Genomic DNA, 19,031 nt, shown 5'->3' with positions numbered 1-19,031 from the left:
GAATCTGCCAAGGAAAGGTCAGCCTTCATCACACATCTCGGGCTGTATGAATTTAATGTACTCCCTTTCAGGCTGCGAAATGCACCCGCCACTTTCCAAAGACTTGTAGATGGTCTCCTAGCGGGATTAGGAGAATATGCAGTCGCCTACCTTGACGACGTGGCCATATTTTCGGATTCCTGGGCAGACCACCTGGAACATCTACAAAAAGTCCTTGAGCGCATAAGGGAGGCAGGACTAACTGTTAAGGCTAAGAAGTGTCAAATAGGCCTAAACAGAGTGACTTACCTTGGACACCAGGTGGGTCAAGGAACTATCAGCCCCCTACAGGCCAAAGTGGATGCTATCCAAAAGTGGCCTGTCCCAAAGTCAAAGAAACAGGTTCAATCCTTCTTAGGCTTGGCCGGTTATTACAGACGATTTATACCGCACTACAGCCAAATCGCTGCCCCACTGACAGACCTAACCAAAAAGAAACAGCCAAATGCTGTTCAGTGGACCGGAAAGTGTCAGAAGGCCTTTAACAAGCTTAAAGCGACACTCATGTCTGACCCTGTACTAAGGGCCCCAGAGTTTGACAAACCGTTCCTAGTAACCACAGATGCGTCCGAGCGTGGTGTGGGAGCAGTTTTAATGCAGAAAGGACCTGATCAAGAATTCCACCCTGTAGTGTTTCTCAGCAAAAAACTGTCTGAGAGGGAAAGCAACTGGTCAGTCACTGAAAAAGAATGTTACGCCATTGTCTACGCTCTGGAAAAGCTACGCCCATATGTTTGGGGACGGCGTTTCCACCTGCAAACCGACCATGCTGCACTGAAGTGGCTTCACACCGTCAAGGAAACTAACAAAAAACTTCTTCGGTGGAGTTTAGCTCTCCAAGATTTTGATTTCGACGTCCAACACATCTCAGGAGCCTCTAACAAAGTGGCTGATGCACTCTCCCGTGAAAGTTTCCCAGAATCAACTGGTTAAAATCGTCCTTGAGATGTGGAAAATATTGTTAGTCTTTATGTACTTGGTAGTATATTTAGAGATGCATGTGTCTTATTAACTCTGTTTTTCCTAGAGCTCCAGGAAGAAATCCCAGCCAGTGTTTCACCCTAGCTGAGATTTGGGGGGCGTGTCATAAATATAAAGGGAAGGGTAAACCCCTTTGAAATCCCTCCTGGCCAGGGGAAAGCTCCTCTCACCTGTAAAGGGTTAAGAAGCTAAAGGTAACCTCGCTGGCACCTGACCAAAATGACCAATGAGGAGACAAGATACTTTCAAAAAGCTGGGAGGAGGGAGACAAACAAAGGGTTTGTGTCTGTCTGTGTGCTGCTCTTTGCCAGGGACAGAACAGGAATGGAGTCTTAGAACTTTTAGTAAGTAATCTAGCTAGGTATGTGTTAGATTATGATTCCTTTAAATGGCTGAGAAAAGCATTGTGCTGAATAGAATAACTATTTCTGTCTGTGTATCTTTTTTGTAACTTAAGGTTTTGCCTAGAGGGGTTCTCTATGTTTTTGAATCTAATTACCCTGTAAGATATCTACCATCCTGATTTTACAGGGGGGATTTCTTTATTTCTATTTACTTCTATTTTTTATTAAAAGTCTTCTTGTAAAAAACTGACTGCTTTTTCATTATTCTTAGATCCAAGGGTTTGGGTCTGTGGTCACCTATGCAAATTGGTGAGGCTTTTTATCCAACATTTCCCAGGAAAGGGGGGGTGCAAGTGTTGGGAGGATTGTTCATTGTTCTTAAGATCCAAGGGTCTGGGTCTGTAGTCACCTAGGCAAATTGGTGAGGCTTTTTACCAAACCTTGTCCAGGAAGTGGGGTGCAAGGTTTTGGGGAAGTATTTTGGGGGGAAAGACGCGTCTAAACAGCTCTTCCCCAGTAACCAGTATTAGTTTGGTGGTGGTAGCGGCCATTCCAAGGATAACGGGTGTAATATTTTGTACCTTGGGGAAGTTTTGACCTAAGCTGGTAAAGATAAGCTTAGGGGGTTTTTTCATGCAGGTCCCCACATCTGTACCCTAGAGTTCAGAGTGGGGGAGGAACCTTGACACCAGGTAAGAACTTTGTTCACCTATTTCAGAACATTACATCCCAAATTTTTCTGTACTGTTTGGGATTGGGATTGTTTACAGAAGTAAGAGTCCATGCATGGAGATCCATTTGCAGAATAAGGTCTTAAATGAGAATACAAAGAAAGATGACAAAGATCTGAAATAATGCCTCCTAAACACAGAAAATGGCCTTGCATGACTAAGGGTATGTCTTCACTAGTAATGTTAACGCACAGTCGTGGCACCAGCACTGGGGAGAGAGCTCTCCCAGCACTATAAAAAACAAAAACAAGGACCACGAAGAAAACCACCTCCACAAGGGGAGTAGCTCCCAGTGCTGGGATTGCTGAAACTTTGCAGTGCTGAAAGTTGCAGCACTCAGGAGGGTATTTTTTCACACACCCCAAGCGCTGCAAGTTTCAGCACTGTAAAGTAGCAGTTTAGACAAGGCCTAAGATTCAGGAGACCCGTCTCTAATAAAATTCTGAACTTCTGTGCTGCACTATCTACTGTTCATTTTAATAGAGGAAATCGGACTAAGTAACTATCTGCACCCCGAAGTCTATTGCCAGTACACTTAAATGAACAGAAGGCAAAGCACAATGCTACATATTATGGTTACCACCACCAGTAATAATAATAGAGCAGATGTCAGCCTGGTGATATAGTTGTTCCCCCTTGCCCACTTCCCTCACAAGAAAGATTAGGAACCATTGCTCAGGAGGAACACACGGCTGTCAAATAGTTTCTATTGGAAGTCCAGTGCTTCCCAAATGCTGCAGGTAATCTTGCAGACAGTTTATTGTCAGTGTTATCTCTGCCACGCTCTAATGGATTTCACTACGGAAAATAACATACTGCCAAGAATTACTAATTTAATGCTACAGTAGGAGTATCTGATATAGGATCAGTGATTGGTTGAAGGGGTTTTGTGTAAACAGAACTTCTCAAGTGATGAAGATGTCAGCAGAAATAATAGAAGTATTAATCAAAAGCCTTTAAACACTAATGTTTTTATTCATAAAAAAACAAACAATTTAAATGGCTCCTTAAATAATCAAACATCACACTAGCTCACTGTTTCCTTATTTCACAGATGGAGACCCTCAAGTAGTAGCTGATTATTTACTGGTGCATGCCTCTGCTCTGTAAAATGCTTGAGGATACTTAATAGGACAGTGTTATCATTTGGAACAAGCAGCTCTGGTAAACTTGCCTTGACTTGCTTCCTATCATATTAGAATGCAGTTGGTCATGTGTACATGGGTGTGTGTGTGTGATGTGATGGTCTGAAGAGGTAAGACGAGAAAGAGAAGCCAAGTCATTAGACTTCAACAAAACACTTGGAAAATGTCTGACTCCTTTCTCTGAGTAATCATATACCAAGTGACTATAACATATGGTTAAATCAATGACAGGTTTCAGAGCAACAGCCGTGTTAGTCTGTATTCACAAAAAGAAAAGGAGTACTTGTGGCACCTTAGAGACTAACCAATTTATTTGAGCATGAGCTTTCGTGAGCTACAGCTCACTTCATCGGATGCATACCGTGGAAACTGCAGCAGACTTTATATACACACAGAGAATATGAAACAATACCTCCTCCCACCCCACTGTCCTGCTGGTAATAGCTTATCTAAAGTGATCATCAGGTTGGGCCATTTCCAGCACAAATCCAGGTTTTCTCACCCTCCACCCCCCCACACAAATTCACTCTCCTGCTGGTGATAGCCCATCCAAAGTGACAACTCTTTACACAATGTGCATGATAATCAAGTTGGGCCATTTCCTGCACAAATCCAGGTTCTCTCACCCCCAAATCGCACTGCGGATTTGATCTTGTGCTTTTTCAGGAAGTTTCTTGAGCAAATGCTGTAGTTGCTTTTGGTAACTCTCAGTGGGATCATAGGGTAATGGCTTGTAGAAAGTGGTGTTGGAGAGCTGCCGAGCAGCCTCTTGTTCATATTCCGACCTATTCATGATGACAACAGCACCTCCTTTGTCAGCCTGAGGCTGTGGATGGCATTGCGTTCCGCATGGCTGAGGTTATGGGGCAAGTGATGCTGCTTTTCCACAATTTCAGCCCGTGCACGTCGGCGGAAGCACTCTATGTAGAAGTCCAGTCTGCTGTTTCGACCTTCAGGAGGAGTCCACCTAGAATCCCTCTTTCTGTAACTGAGAGTTACCAAAAGCAACTACAGCATTTGCTCAAGAAACTTCCTGAAAAAGCACAAGATCAAATCCGCACAGACACACCCCTGGAACCCCGACCAGGGGTATTCTATCTACTACCCAAGATCCATAAACCTGGAAATCCTGGGTGCCCCATCATCTCAGGCATTGGCACCCTGACAGCAGGATTGTCTGGCTATGTAGACTCCCTCCTCAGGCCCTACGCTACCAGCACGCCCAGCTACCTTCGAGACACCATTGACTTCCTGAGGAAACTTCAATCCATCGGTGATCTTCCTGATAACACCATCCTGTCCACTATGGATGTAGAAGCCCTCTACACCAACATTCCACACAAAGATGGACTACAAGCCGTCAGGAACACTATCCCCGATAATGTCACGGCTAACCTGGTGGCTGAACTTTGTGACTTTGTCCTTACCCATAACTATTTCACATTTGGGGACAATGTATACCTTCAGATCAGCGGCACTGCTATGGGTACCTGCATGGCCCCACAGTATGCCAACATTTTTATGGCTGATTTAGAACAACGCTTCCTCAGCTCTCGTCCCCTAAAGCCCCTACTCTACTTGCGCTATATTGATGACATCTTCATCATCTGGACCCATGGAAAAGAAGCCCTTGAGGAATTCCACCATGATTTCAACAATTTCCATCCGACCACCAACCTCAGCCTGGTCCAGTCCACACAAGAGATCCACTTCCTGGACACTACAGTGCTAATAAACAATGGTCACATAAACACCACCCTATACCGGAAACCTACTGACCACTATTCCTACCTGCATGCCTCCAGCTTTCACCCTGACCACACCACACGATCCATCGTCTACAGCCAAGCTCTGCGATACCACCGCATTTGCTCCAACCCCTCAGACAGAGACAAACACCTACAAGATCTCTGTCAAGCTTTCTTACAACTACAATACCCACCTGCGGAAGTAAAGAAACAGATTGATAGAGCCAGAAGAGTTCCCAGAAGTCACCTACTACAGGACAGGCCTAACAAAGAAAATAACAGAATGCCACTACCCGTCACCTTCAGCCTCCAACTAAAACCCCTCCAATGCATTATTAAGGATCTACAACCTATCCTAAAGGATGACCCAACACTCTCACAAGTCTTGGGAGACAGGCCAGTCCTTGCCTACAGACAGCCCCGCAACCTGAAGCAAATACTCACCAACAACCACATACCACACAACAGAACCACTAACCCAGGAACTTATCCTTGCAACAAAGCCCGTTGCCAATTGTGCCCACATATCTATTCAGGGGACACCATCACAGGGCCTAATAACATCAGCCACACTATCAGAGGCTCGTTCACCTGCACATCCACCAATGTGATATATGCCATCATGTGCCAGCAATGCCCCTCTGCCATTTACATTGGTCAAACTGGACAGTCTCTACGTAAAAGAATAAATGGACACAAATCAGATGTCAAGAATTATAACATTCATAAACCAGTCGGAGAACACTTCAATCTCTCTGGTCACGCAATCACAGACATGAAGGTCGCTATCTTAAAACAAAAAAACTTCAAATCCAGACTCCAGCGAGAAACTGCTGAATTGGAATTCATTTGCAAATCGGATACTATTAATTTAGGCTTAAATAGAGACTGGGAGTGGCTAAGTCATTATGCAAGGTAGCCTATTTCCCCTTGTTTTTTCCTACCCCCCCCCCCCCAGATGTTCTGGTTTAACTTGGATTTAAACTTGGAGAGTGGTCAGTTTGGATGAGCTATTACCAGCAGGAGAGTGAGTTTGTGTGTGTGGTTTTTGGGAGGGGGGTGAGAGAACCTGGATTTGTGCAGGAAATGGCCCAACTTGATTATCATGCACATTGTGTAAAGAGTTGTCACTTTGGATGGGCTATCACCAGCAGGAGAGTGAATTTGTGTGGGGGGGTGGAGGGTGAGAAAACCTGGATTTGTGCTGGAAATGGCCCAACCTGATGATCACTTTAGATAAGCTATTACCAGCAGGACAGTGGGGTGGGAGGAGATATTGTTTCATATTCTCTGTGTGTATATAAAGTCTGCTGCAGTTTCCACGGTATGCATCCGATGAAGTGAGCTGTAGCTCACGAAAGCTCATGCTCAAATAAATTGGTTAGTCTCTAAGGTGCCACAAGTACTCCTTTTCTTTTTGGTTAAATCAATGTTATTTCTCCTATGTTACCTTGGTGTGAGCCAGTAAAATACACACACACACACACTCCCCCCCCTCCCAATTTAACAGAAGGACTCCGCCATTGGAATACTCTCTACATTTAGGAGAGAAAACAGCTGTGTGGTAGGAGTTTTCAAGATCCTTCAGACAATCTAAGAAACTCTGCCAACTTCAGTAATGGAAATTCATATACTGAACACAAATCAAAGCGCGGGGCTGGTCTACACTGGCAACTTACATCGGCATAGCTACGTGTCTCAGGGTGTGAGAAATCCATGCCCCTGAGAGACAGAGGGCAGCGCTACACTGGAAACTTCAAAGCGCTGTTGCTGGAGTGCTCCCATGGCAGTGCTTTGAAGTGCGAGTGTGGTCGCCACGAGCACTGGGAGAGAGCTGTCCCAGCGCTCCTGGTAATCCACCTCCACAAGGGGATTAGCTCCTCGAGCTCGGAGCCTGTTTACACTCATGCTTTAAAGCACTCTCACTTGCTGCGCTCAGGGGGGTGATTTTTCACACCCCTGAGCCAACAAGTTAGAGTGCTATAAAACGTAAGTGTAGCCAAGCCCAGAGTTATCCCAACCTATCCACCCCTTTCCATCCCCCCGTGTAGACTGTAGTAAATCGACAGAGGACTTCTTTTGTCAACCTAGCTATCACCTCTCGGGGAGGTGAATTACCTACACCGACAGCCGAATGCCTCCCATTGGCATAGGCAGTAGTGGTTTAAACAAACCTACGCCCCAGGCTTGGTCTGGACGGAAATGTTTTATCTGTATAGCTACATTGGGCAGTGCTGTGGAGAAAAGAAAAAAAAAGAGAGCCAGAGGCCTCTGTGGTGCCTCCTAAGCAGCCATATGGCCTCTATCTCATTGCTCCCCACTGCTAGATCCCTGCAGGAAAGGACCTGCCAGGAGGAACAAACAGGCAGCAGTCACAAGAGCAGGGACTGAAAGTGAGGAGAGCCAAGTGTCATCCCATCTCCCCCTCAGCTACCAGTTAGAGCATCCAGTCAGGTCCCAGCTTCCACAAATTCCCCCACAAACCCAGCTATACTTTTCTTCTCCAGGTTATTCAGCTATGCCTCCTGGACACCCCTTCCCCCCAAATCTACCTATCCTTCAGCCCCACATCTCCTCCCAAACATCCTCCTTTCTGGACATCCCAAACCCAGCTTCCCTCAGCCACTCCCTCCAGCTCCCTCATCCCCCACTTTTCACTCAGACAGCCCCACAAAGACAGCTGTTCTTGCTTCTCCCCACCCCCAACAGCTGCCTCCGACTTCCCAAAACACCCTTGAGCACACACTAACTTGTCCCAGCTACCAAGTTTTGTGCTGCTCCATTTCTTACCCCTGCCACTCCTTGAGGCAGGACATACAGAACTTAACCTGAGGTTTGTGGTCATTTGCAAATAAGTTGCATATTAGCAACTATTTGCCATAAAATGTCACATGAGGCTACATGAGACCTGGCCATTCTGTACAGCCTAAAATACAAAGAGGCAACAGTTACTCTTTGTTCCAGGAAGCTCACACAACTTTCACTAAAGTCCAGAATAGAAACAATTATCAATCAGACAAAGGCTAAGAATTAGATGCTAAGATAATGTTTTCAACACCTGATAAACTTTTCCTTTGTTTCTAATGCACTTGATAATCAACTATCCCCATACCCCAGTACTCCCACTTGCAGTCTCATTATTAAGTTCAGGTATTTAATTGTTCCTTCCAAAACAATTAAAAGGCTCACTGTTACATTTCTCACTTTTTGTAGGCTGCCCTGAAAGCAGGATTTCCACTGACATTTCATGAGGATAACCCTTCATACGCCAAAATCAAAGCAATGGGTTAAAGTATGCACATATTTTACAATACCAGATTATTACTATTCTTAATCTGTGCATAAGTGAAAGGGGAGGTTGTTCTGTTTTTTGTTGCTAACTTTCATTCTTACATCACATGCGCACCATGCAGAACGCTCCAGTGATCAGCACAAGATATGCTCTTACAGGCTTATACAGAGTAAATAATAAGACACCGAACTGCCAGACAGGGCTGCATTTGCCTGCTGGCCAATATCAAAAGGCTGTAGCAAGCAGGCAAATACACTGAAGTCTTGTTCACACACTCCCATTTAAGATCCAGATTCAAATATCCTTAAAAGCTGGTAAACACAACCCTTGCTAAAATTCACAAAATTTAAGGGCTCCCCAGCATTCACAGGGCTAATGGCTTTAGAATATTAATACGTCTCCACAAGGTTAATTCTTCATTGACTTCAGTGGAATCCCTGATACTAGGTACCTTCAAAATGCAGTCTGTTCTAAACTGCTTCAAAAAGATCCTGAGCTTTCATGAGTGTGGTTCTTCAAGATTCAGAGCCAAATATTACCATTTTAAATGTGAGACTTAAGTTAATTCCTAATAAACTCTCACCTAAATTTGCATAGTAATGTAAATTCCTAGTTATGTTACCCAGCAAAATCAGGAAATTCCATATTTTTTATCTCCTAGACTACTGTCCGAACCAATAGGGCTAGCAAGGAGTCAATTATCCTGCACTAGACTGGTCACCTAGAAGCAACCAGCTTTAAACCTTCTTGGTCCAGGACTATCCCTCACGGCTCCTTCAGCATCTCCATAGGCACCCAACTCCACACAGTCCTCAATGGCAATGGGATAGTGCCAATAGGCAAGCGTGATTACCATTGGATTAGGCACTGGCAAGACCTCATCTGGAATAATACATGCAGTGCTGATCTCCCATGTTTAAAAAAAAAGTGGGACAGGTGTAGAGAAAGGCTACTAGGATGATCAGAAGAATCTGTCTTATGAGAGGAGATTTAAGGAGTTTGGCTTGTTTAGCCTAACAAAACAAAGGAGGAAGGGAGAGCTGATTGTCGCTCTAAATAATCTAGAGGGATGAATGCTAGGCAAGGAGACGAGTTATTTAAGTTAAGGGCCAATGTGGGCACAAGAAAAAAAATGGATATAAACTCATCATCCATAAGTTTAGGTTTGAAATTAGATGAAGGTTTCTAGCCATCAGAGGAGTGAAGTTCTGGAACAACCTTCCAAGGAGAGTAGAGAGGGCAAAAATGTAACTTGTTTCAAGAATGACCTTGATATGTTTAGGAAAGGGATAGTATGATATTGCCTACAAAAGTATATGGCCCATCTACAACAGCTATTAGCAAATATCTCCAACAGCCAGAGATTGGACTCTAGATGGGGAGAGCTCTGAGTAACAGACTTCTCTCTCAGGTATCTGGCTGGTGGGTCATGCCCACATCCTCAGGGTCTAACTGATCGCCATATTTGGGGCTGAGAAGGAATTTTCCCACAGGTCAGATTGACAGAGACCCTGTGGAGGGCAGGGGTCATCTTCCTCTGCAGCGTGGGGAACTGATCAGGTTTGAACTAGTGTAAATGGTGGATTCTCTGTAACTTTAAGTCTTTAACTCAAGATTTGAGGACTTCAGCCAGAGAACATGGGACTACTACAGGAGTGAGTGGGTGAGGTTCTGTGAACTGTAATGTGCAGAAGGTCAGACTAGATGATCATGAAGGTCCCTTTTGCTCTTAAAGTCTATGAGACAGTTCAACCAGGGCCCTCATTTTCCTCCTCATTTCAGGTAATTTTGTCGATCCCCTCAAAACTCTTGCATCACAGTCTCAGTCAGCTGTTCCCTCACCCTTTCTTCTCACTCTCTCTCCACTTATGTCCAGCAAACATGACAAAGAATCTATATGAAGAATTACATCTTCTAATCATCCCGGGGGACTCCCAGAGACCTAACCAGCCCCTGAATCCCAGAGTCAAGAACAGAACCTCCCTTTCAAGGCCCTACCTTCACCTGGATAGGAGACCCTCATTCAGGGGGATGGGAATGGCAGTACAGTTCCTTAAGGTAAGCATACAATTCAATGAATGAAACTTAATCAGCTCAATTTAGAACATTCTTATAATTGTTCAAACACAAATACCAGTTTTTAAGATTAAGCTTACCACTCTTATCAGTAAGCACTTTAGGGGCTGGGACATAGCCCTCTTTTGTGTTTGTGCAGTTCCTAGTGCATTGTGGTCACTAGCAGAAACGAACTAATAATTCATAATAGCATTTCTGTAATATCAATAGTAGAAGAGCTCTGCAATTCTTAATGACATTCCTTGTCTTAGCTACAGCACAGAAGTTTTGTACAGATTTCCTTGCAAGTCAAGATCTGAAAAAAGTTGTCCGAAATTTCACCGTCATTTAGTAGGATAGGCCCCAATTCTGCAAAGTCAAACTTGCTGAATTTTACTCAATGTAGAGTGTTCTTGGCAATTTCAGCAAGGCTCCACTGAGCGGAGTCTCCCCACACTGAACAGATTGCAAGGTCAGGGCCCAAGTCTTCAATACATAAGCAACTCTATGGATTCCTTCAGAACATTGATTTTGTAAGGTGGATTTTACTTTTTAAAGATTTTTCTCAGCACTAGGCTGAAAATCCTCATCTTATGAATTGCAGAGAAGATCCTTTATCATTATGGATTCCATGATTTTCTTTTAGTATTTTGCACCCCAATCCTGCAACAGAGCCCCGTTCAACTTTATGCAACCGCATGTGGGTGTTAGGATTCGCCCACATGAATACCTTTAAGGACTCAGTCCACCAATTAGTATAGTCATGGATTCTAGAATCTTGTCTCATATGATTAACAGTCTCATGACAACCTACTTTTACAAACTGCATTTAAATTTTCCCCCCTTCCATTTACAACTTATGATGTCTCATAAGATGCAAATTATATATAATCTAATTGACTTCTCAAAGAACTCATTTGGTTCCATTCTTGTGGATAAAATAAACAGAAAGATGTGGAAAAATTTTTATATCAGTAGCTGCTGTTTTAATTTTTAAAAAACCCACTACATGCATTTAAAAATTATGTCCCAGAACAAAATATATTCAACTTTTGTATACTTTTTTTAAAAAAAAAACACCTTTTGCTTATATCCTCTGAGAAGCTACAAAACATTTTCCCTACTAGTTTTGTCTATATTATTTAGCAACCCTGGATTTTATCTGCATTATTTTTGACTCTATTGTTTATGTTCGCAGTAAAGGAATGATCCATGTATCAGTATAATTGCATCTGGCAGTTTCTGGGATTGAGGTTTGTTAGCTAGCTGGTGCTTTTTCTAAATGTACAAGGCAACAATGCAAAACTTCAAGAATCAACCAAAGCCTTTTTGTTGATTTTCTTAAAGGAATTACCATAACAATTAAAAATCACTTTTTAAATGTCTAAATAATAAGAAGGATCTTTTTAAAGAAGAATTCAAATTATCAGAATCTTTTCCCTCCAGCTGATTTAAAACATTCCAAAGCAGATTATAGGAAGACCTTGTAACACATATTCTTCTTCTCTCAAGTTATTTCTGTGGCAGAATAAACCAAATTAGCAAAGCCCACTTAGAAGCCCACATTGCTACTTAGGATTAGCTTCTTTTACATATCAAAAGTCACCAAAAAGTAAAACAAAAAACAATCACACCACTAGAAGCCTGCAACACCAGCAACACAGATTTATTTCTATTTAGAATTTAGGCTCAAGCACAAACCTAGAATAGGAAAAGGACCTTTGTTTTAATTCGCTTAGGTGTAAGAATATTCAGAGTAGCAGCCGTGTTAGTCTGTGTTCGCAAAAAGAAAAGGAGTACTAGTGGCACCTTAGAGACTAACCAATTTATTTGAGCATAAGCTTTCGTGAGCTACAGCTCACTTCATCGGATGCATTGGAATCACATTCCAGGATTAGATCAGGATGCTACAGTTCTCTATCCTTTTCTCTAGATATCTCTAGATATCTTCCGTTACTCCTGTAGGACAGACCCTCAGGAGCATTTCTGAAGTCTGGTCTGTGAGACAGGTTGCCAGCCACTTTCTGTTTGGAATCTACCATTCTCTCTCACGCACATGCATTTTCTGCAGAATCCAAATATTTCTGTGTGACATTTTTATGAAGCATCACATCACATAAGGAAATACAAGGTATAATATGACATTTTTCCTGGAGAAGAAAAGAAAATCTACCCTTTTTTGGGGGGCAAATGTAATTTACTTTTGCTTGTTTTACCTGATTACTATCGGTCTCCCCACACATGCTGAAAATGAACTTTACACACTGGCTAGTTTTCAGTATCTTCCCACAGTTACCCTCAGCTGCAAGCTCTCTCACAGCAGTGTTGTGCATGCCACCAGTCACTGGCTGAGAGGTTAATAACTCATTTTTGAATCCCAAGCGTAAATCCAGACTGATTCTCTTGTGTGAAATGCACTGATCTACAAATCAAGCAAGGATGATGAAGCCATATTAGTTAACTATCCCATTATATACGATGCATGCAGTTAAGTCACATTAACTATTTCTTCTCAAAGAAGTAGTGTCATGGTTGAGGACTGATGAACTCTCTTTCACAGAGTTTACTAGGGCATGTATAAATGCTTGAAATCTACTCTAGAAATTGCAGTTATTTGAAGCCGTCTTTAGCAGTATGTTCAGTTTGCACGTCTGCTCTAACCTATGCCATTTTGTACACAGAACACAGCCTAACATTCTATCTACACTATTAAAACCTAGCGTGTTCCAGTACCGGATTACAAACTGGTAGTGCTCAAAATGGTTAAAAAGCAGTTTAGTCTCACTTGTCTAGAGTAACTGAACTGCATCTTACTCAAGGATTCTACAGCCTTGCACTCCAACACTTGTGTGGTTCAGTAAGATGGTTAAAACATAATCTGGTCCCATCTGCACAGGCAATCCTACACAATGTTTTAACTCTCGAGCATTACCAAGTTATCACTGGTCTTGCTTACATCATAGCTTTTACTAGTGCAAACTGGACAGAAGAGTGGATAGATGTCTACTTGAACACCACCACCACCCCACAGAATCCATTCTGTAAAGGAACCAGCTTGAGAAACTATCTCCCTTCCTCTCAGCATTCAAACACACACACACGTACACATCCTCACTGCATTTATGTGTTATCATATGAAAGTTACTTTACTAAAAATGTATTCCCCCCCATACTTAGTTAAATCTCATCTTTGACAAAAATATTTTTTAAATTCTAACATTTGAATAAACTTCCAAGAAAATTCAAAGTTTCCAAAACTATACAGAGATTTATACCTAACATTTTGTTATAAATTATTTAATTTTGTGGAGGTGTTTCCATAATCTAATCCATCTGGACATCAAACCAACTCATCTGTTACAACCTACTTTTTTAAGCAGAAACTTCAATCACTTTCTCCATCGCTCCTTTAAGATTAATATATAAAAATTTATTACAGAAATCCATTTCACCATATCTTGAGCGTTAAACCATGACTCATCTTACTTCCCCTCCAAAACAATTACACATTTAATTCAATGGAAGGATAGTCCAGGAGTTAGACCAACTCACTTTTTGAATTACTTGCTTAGTAAGATTTACAATACACTCCATCCAGAAATAAAATTCACAAACCAGGTCACATAACAGACTGTATTTCAGCCATTCTTGTACTCATAGCTGACTAGAACAGGAAGCATATGGTGTTGTTCAATTAAGGGTCAGAGCATTTCAGTGGAAATTCATGAAAGTGACAACATCAAATTCATGGTCAGTCTAGGGAGGATCCCTGTTTCCCACAATGCTGCAAGTACACAAGGATTGTTCTTTATTTTTTTGCAGAGGGTTGGGTTTTGGGGGGAGAGAAAGAGGGAAATTGTTTATCTTTTTACCTCTCATGGTTACAAAAATTACTCTGAGTATAGAGAAAAATATCTCTCTATTTTTCAGTTGTTTACTCTGAGTTTAAGAACACTTAAGGGATAGTCAGCATCAATAGTTGCCATCATTATTAGTCAGTTTCCCATGTTGCTCATGTGGGTCCCTTTACGCAGCAATGGTAGAGAGAAAAGGGTTAGAAAAAATTCCTTGAAAAGCCATGAAAATTGACAGAACAGCTCAAGGGGAGGTATTCAACCTGAAACTACTTACAACTTATCCTTACAAATCGATTAGATATCAAGTTGACTGTATCCCTTTAATATAATTCAAGATAAAAAGGTTAAACAGCAGAGTTGTTGCCAAAGGGAAATAACTGCATGTATACAATTTTTAAATGTTTCTAAAAAGCAAAACACAAAAAATTAAAATGATTGAAACAATAACGTCACACACTTACAAAAGGCTACCAGTGTATGGGATGGCACAGAGCAGGAAACTGTGTTTGAACAGCTGAAGAAGGCAGGACCCTCATTCTTTCTCCCAGTTAAGGTCCAAACTTAGAAAATCCAAGGCCTCTCTAGCTGGACCAAGTCACTGGAATCAAACCAGCTGAACTGAAGGTCGTCAGATTGTATCATTGAGCACCACATCCAGAGCTTTGAATGAGGCAACAAACCTATTCCTAACTATATAGAGCTTGTACTCCATGATCCCTTTAGCATCAAGACTAAGAAAAAGAGACAAGAGAAAGGCACTGCAAGATTAAACCCACTCAGGGAAGAATGTTTATTTCAGACTTCCCTGATGCAAGATCATCTCATACCCAATAGATTCTATTTATGCACTCATCTGAAAACTCCTTACGCAGAGGAACAGTTTGTGCATTTGCCTGAACAGCCAGTACATAACTCATCACTCCTAAAAAGGTTTGGGATGAGTAGAATGCAAAAGGAACTACATAAAAATGAAATATTTTACACAACCCAACTTAGCCGTGTACCACCATACCAGTAGATATCACAGAATCCAAGAGCTTAGAAGGATTCAAAAGAAGATTCAATCTTCATAAATGTAATGAGACTATCCCATTCAATCAGAGAAAAAAATTAGTATGGTAATAAACCCCCCAGGTTTCAGGGTGTAAAACAGCCTCTAATTAGAAACATCCACTATAGAGAAGTTAGTCCATAATTGCCCACTACAGGGTTTCTTACGCTTTTCTGAAACATCTAGTACTGGCTCTTGTCAGACATGGGGCACTGGACTAGCCACACGTCTGGTTTGAATTTTTACAGACCGTTGTATGTAGCAGATCACAAAAATATGCAACATCAGCACCCTAGGGCATAGATCAGATTCAGCTGGGCCTTGCAACAAATGCACAAATACACTTTCAGGCCAACCCAAGCAGCCACCCATGCCACTGTGACCACACTGCTATTTTTAGCATGCTAGCTTGAGCACAAGTAGCACGTGTCTGTGTAGCCACACTGAGAAGCACACTCCCAGGTGCAGTTGTAGACATGTTCTTAGAGAAAGAAGAGTCTTCCTAATAGTTTGGGGTTTTTTTAATATTTGGGTTTAACACAAGGAATTGGCAAAGGGTTTAGTCTAGTTCTTTTTTTGGCCTAAAACAGTTTAATCCAGCCCTAGCTCATACGGTCAAATATCAGATTTTTTCAGAAAAAAATTATGGTGATTTCTAGCAGTGGTTCTCAATCAGGGGCACACATACCCCTGGGGGGGTACATCAAGGTCTTCCAGGGTGTACATCAACTCATCTAGATATTTGCCTACTTTTAAAACAGGCTACATAAAAAGCACTAGCAAACCCAATACAAACTAAAATTTAATACAGACAATGACTTGTTTATATTGCTCTATAGCAGTGGTTCTCAAACTGTGAGTCAGGACCCCAAAGTGGGTCACGACCCCATTTTAAACTTGCTGGGGCTCAGGGTTGAAGCCCAAGCCCCACTGCCTGGGGCCAAAGCCTGAGGGATTCAGCCCTGGGGATCAGGTTACAGGCTCTCAACCAGGGCAGTGGGGATCATGGAAATCCTGACTCCGAAGCTCAGGCTTCAGGTCCCCCTCCCGGGGTCATGCAGTAATTTTTGTTGTCAGAAGTGGGTCGCGGTGCAATGAAGTTTCAGAACCCTTACTCTATACACTGAAATGTACGTACAATATTTATATTCAAATTGATTTTATAATTGTATGGTAAAAATGAGAAAGTAGCAATTTTTTAATAACAGTGTGCTGTGACACTTTTGTATTTTTATGTCTGATTTTGTAAACAAGTAGTTCCTAAATGAGGTGTAATCTGGGGTATGCAAGACAAATCAGACTCCTGAAAGGAGTATAGTAGTTGGGAGGGGTTGAGTGACACTGATCTATAGCACCCAAAAGGGGTCAAAGCCTGGAAAATTTACAGACCTGTACATTTGCTACAAACAGTCAAACCACCATTAAACCACATAGTCAAAGCACTGCAAACTGCAGCTTTTTATACATGACTGAAAAAGATTTGGGGGTTGTGGTGGATAATCTGAACATGAACTTCCAATGCAACACTGTGACCAAAAGGACTAATGCAATCCTTGAATGTATAAGCAGAAGAATCATGAACAGGGGTAGAGAGGTTATTTTACCTCTGTATTTGGCACTGCTGCTGGAATAATGTGTCCAGCTCTGGTGCCCACAATTCAAGAAGGATGTTGAGAAATTGGGAATGGCTCAGAGGAGAGCCACAAGAATGATTAAAATCAAGATTGGATATTTTTCTAAAAGATATAGTCTAGCATGTGGGGAAGGGCGGCGGGGAGAGTTCTTTGGCCTGTGTAATACAGGAAGTCAGACTAGTTGATCACAATGGTCCTTACTGGCCTTGGAATCTATGAATTTCTGCTAAAAAGCGCTCTCCTTCGTTTTTCACCATCTACTTTCCTGTTTCACTTATGGTCCTTTGATTATCCATCTATATCCTGAAAGGTCTTTTCCACTCTAACCTCTCTCTCTTTTTCACCCTTTCAATGTTTCCGTTTACTGTTTCTCTAAAACTCCCTCATTCTTTGTTTAAAGAAATGTTTCCTTTTTTAATTTAGCTTCTTTTCTCGATCTTCAGTGTTTCCCTGGAGAAGATCCAAAGGAATGCAACTCACAGCTAATCTGTGGATGAACTAAACTCTTGAGAGCTTTCACAAAAGCAGCGTTCATCAGTTAACAAAACACACTACTTACAATACTGTCTTCTTCCCCCAAGCCTGTACTCTAGGAAAAACAGGTACAAAAGATACAAAAAAGAGTCCTCCAAAACAGCTTTTCATTCAAGATGGAGAAAAGCGGAGCTCAAAATGTTCCTTCTGATCAACAGTTCAGGCTCAAGACAAGCCTCCCAATGTCTTTCTAGCCCTGGCAGATCAAGAGATCTGACCTTAGAAATGACCTGCTTCTGATTAACATTTTGTTTTTATTTCACTTCAGCTTTAGTAGGATTCAAGAGCATCCCAGCTCTCCAAAGTCTGGTGGAGCATTGTTAGCCAAACCCTTGGATCCAACTCCTACTGAAATCAACGAGTATGCCCAGAAATTTCTATTGACTTAAATGGGAGTGAATTGGGCCTTTAAAGCTTAAGGACCAGATGCAGACCTTATTTAACTAGTATAAATGCAGACCAACTCCACTGCTCCAAATTTATGCAGAAGTAAGCAAAATCAAGAATCTGATCCCACAACTTTATTCTACTGGAAATGGGGAATTCCTCTTCTAAAACAGCATAGGTTTCTTGCTTTAGCAGTTCACAATCCCGCAGCAAAAAATTGGGTCAAAACTGAAATTAAATAAAAGCAATGGGTCAAACTCTCTGCTGTTTGACTTTAAACCAGCAAAACCAGCTGATGGACCTGTGCCAATTTACATCAGCAGTCAGCGTGAGGCAATTATTATCTCAGATCTGACGCCCTGCCATAGCTAGAGTACCATCCAAAAAAATGGAATTCAGAGATATTGGAATCTTGAATCTGTTCCTGCTCTCCTGGTCTAGTTTTTTTAGTCCTGGTTCCATACTTCAGAGCACTACAATTTTCAATTCCTAAAGAAGTTTCAAACAGGAAAAGAACATGCATCCAGGTTTGTCTCCCCACAAACCCCATCTGGGTTATTTTCAGTTGCAGCAAATCTCATTCATCTGTCACAAAAAACATTAAAGATGCCTTTTTTCAAACTTGGATTAAAAAAAAAATCATTTCAGCAACTGTGCTGAAATGTGAAGGGGGATAAAGTTGTTAAAAGGAAGTATGTACAATCCAATATACTCAAATCACAATAAGCAGAACTTTATTATATATGCTTAATTGGACAATCAAATCCAAAAGATCCAGTGTTTCTCTCAGCTAACAGGAAATGTCAGCAAGACTTTCCGATCTTGTCTATACTCACTTTTCATACTCCAAAGTGCATTCTCCAGGAATCCAGTCAGTGACAGAGTAGACATAATTTTAATAACTAACTTCACCAAGTTAACACTTCAGATTTTAAAATATATATCAATTCCAAAAGGTGTTGTGTGACAATTGTCTAGCAGCAAATGCTAACCAGCCACAATTCACATCGTGCTTGCAGCAGAGTTGTGCCCCAAACAGCACATTCATAAACCAGTCGGAGAACACTTCAATCTCTCTGGTCACGCAATCACAGACATGAAGGTCGCTATCTTAAAACAAAAAAACTTCAAATCCAGACTCCAGCAAGAAACTGCTGAATTGGAATTCATTTGCAAATTGGATACTATTAATTTAGGCTTAAATAGAGACTGGGAGTGGCTAAGTCATTATGC

At 41.7% G+C, this 19,031-nt stretch overlaps 1 protein-coding gene across 2 annotated transcripts in view; it reads right to left on the bottom strand.

Moving 5' to 3' along the window:
• UTRN (utrophin) overlaps positions 1–19,031 on the bottom strand; it is a 577,632-nt gene that overhangs the window by 497,103 nt on the left and 61,498 nt on the right. The gene's annotated exons all lie outside the window — the stretch shown is intronic.

This window comes from Caretta caretta, chromosome 3 (assembly GCF_965140235.1).
Source record: "Caretta caretta isolate rCarCar2 chromosome 3, rCarCar1.hap1, whole genome shotgun sequence".
Classification (NCBI taxonomy): Eukaryota; Metazoa; Chordata; order Testudines; family Cheloniidae; genus Caretta; species Caretta caretta.
The sequence above is the reverse complement of the archived record's forward strand: the minus strand, read 5'-3'. Positions and strand labels throughout refer to the sequence as shown.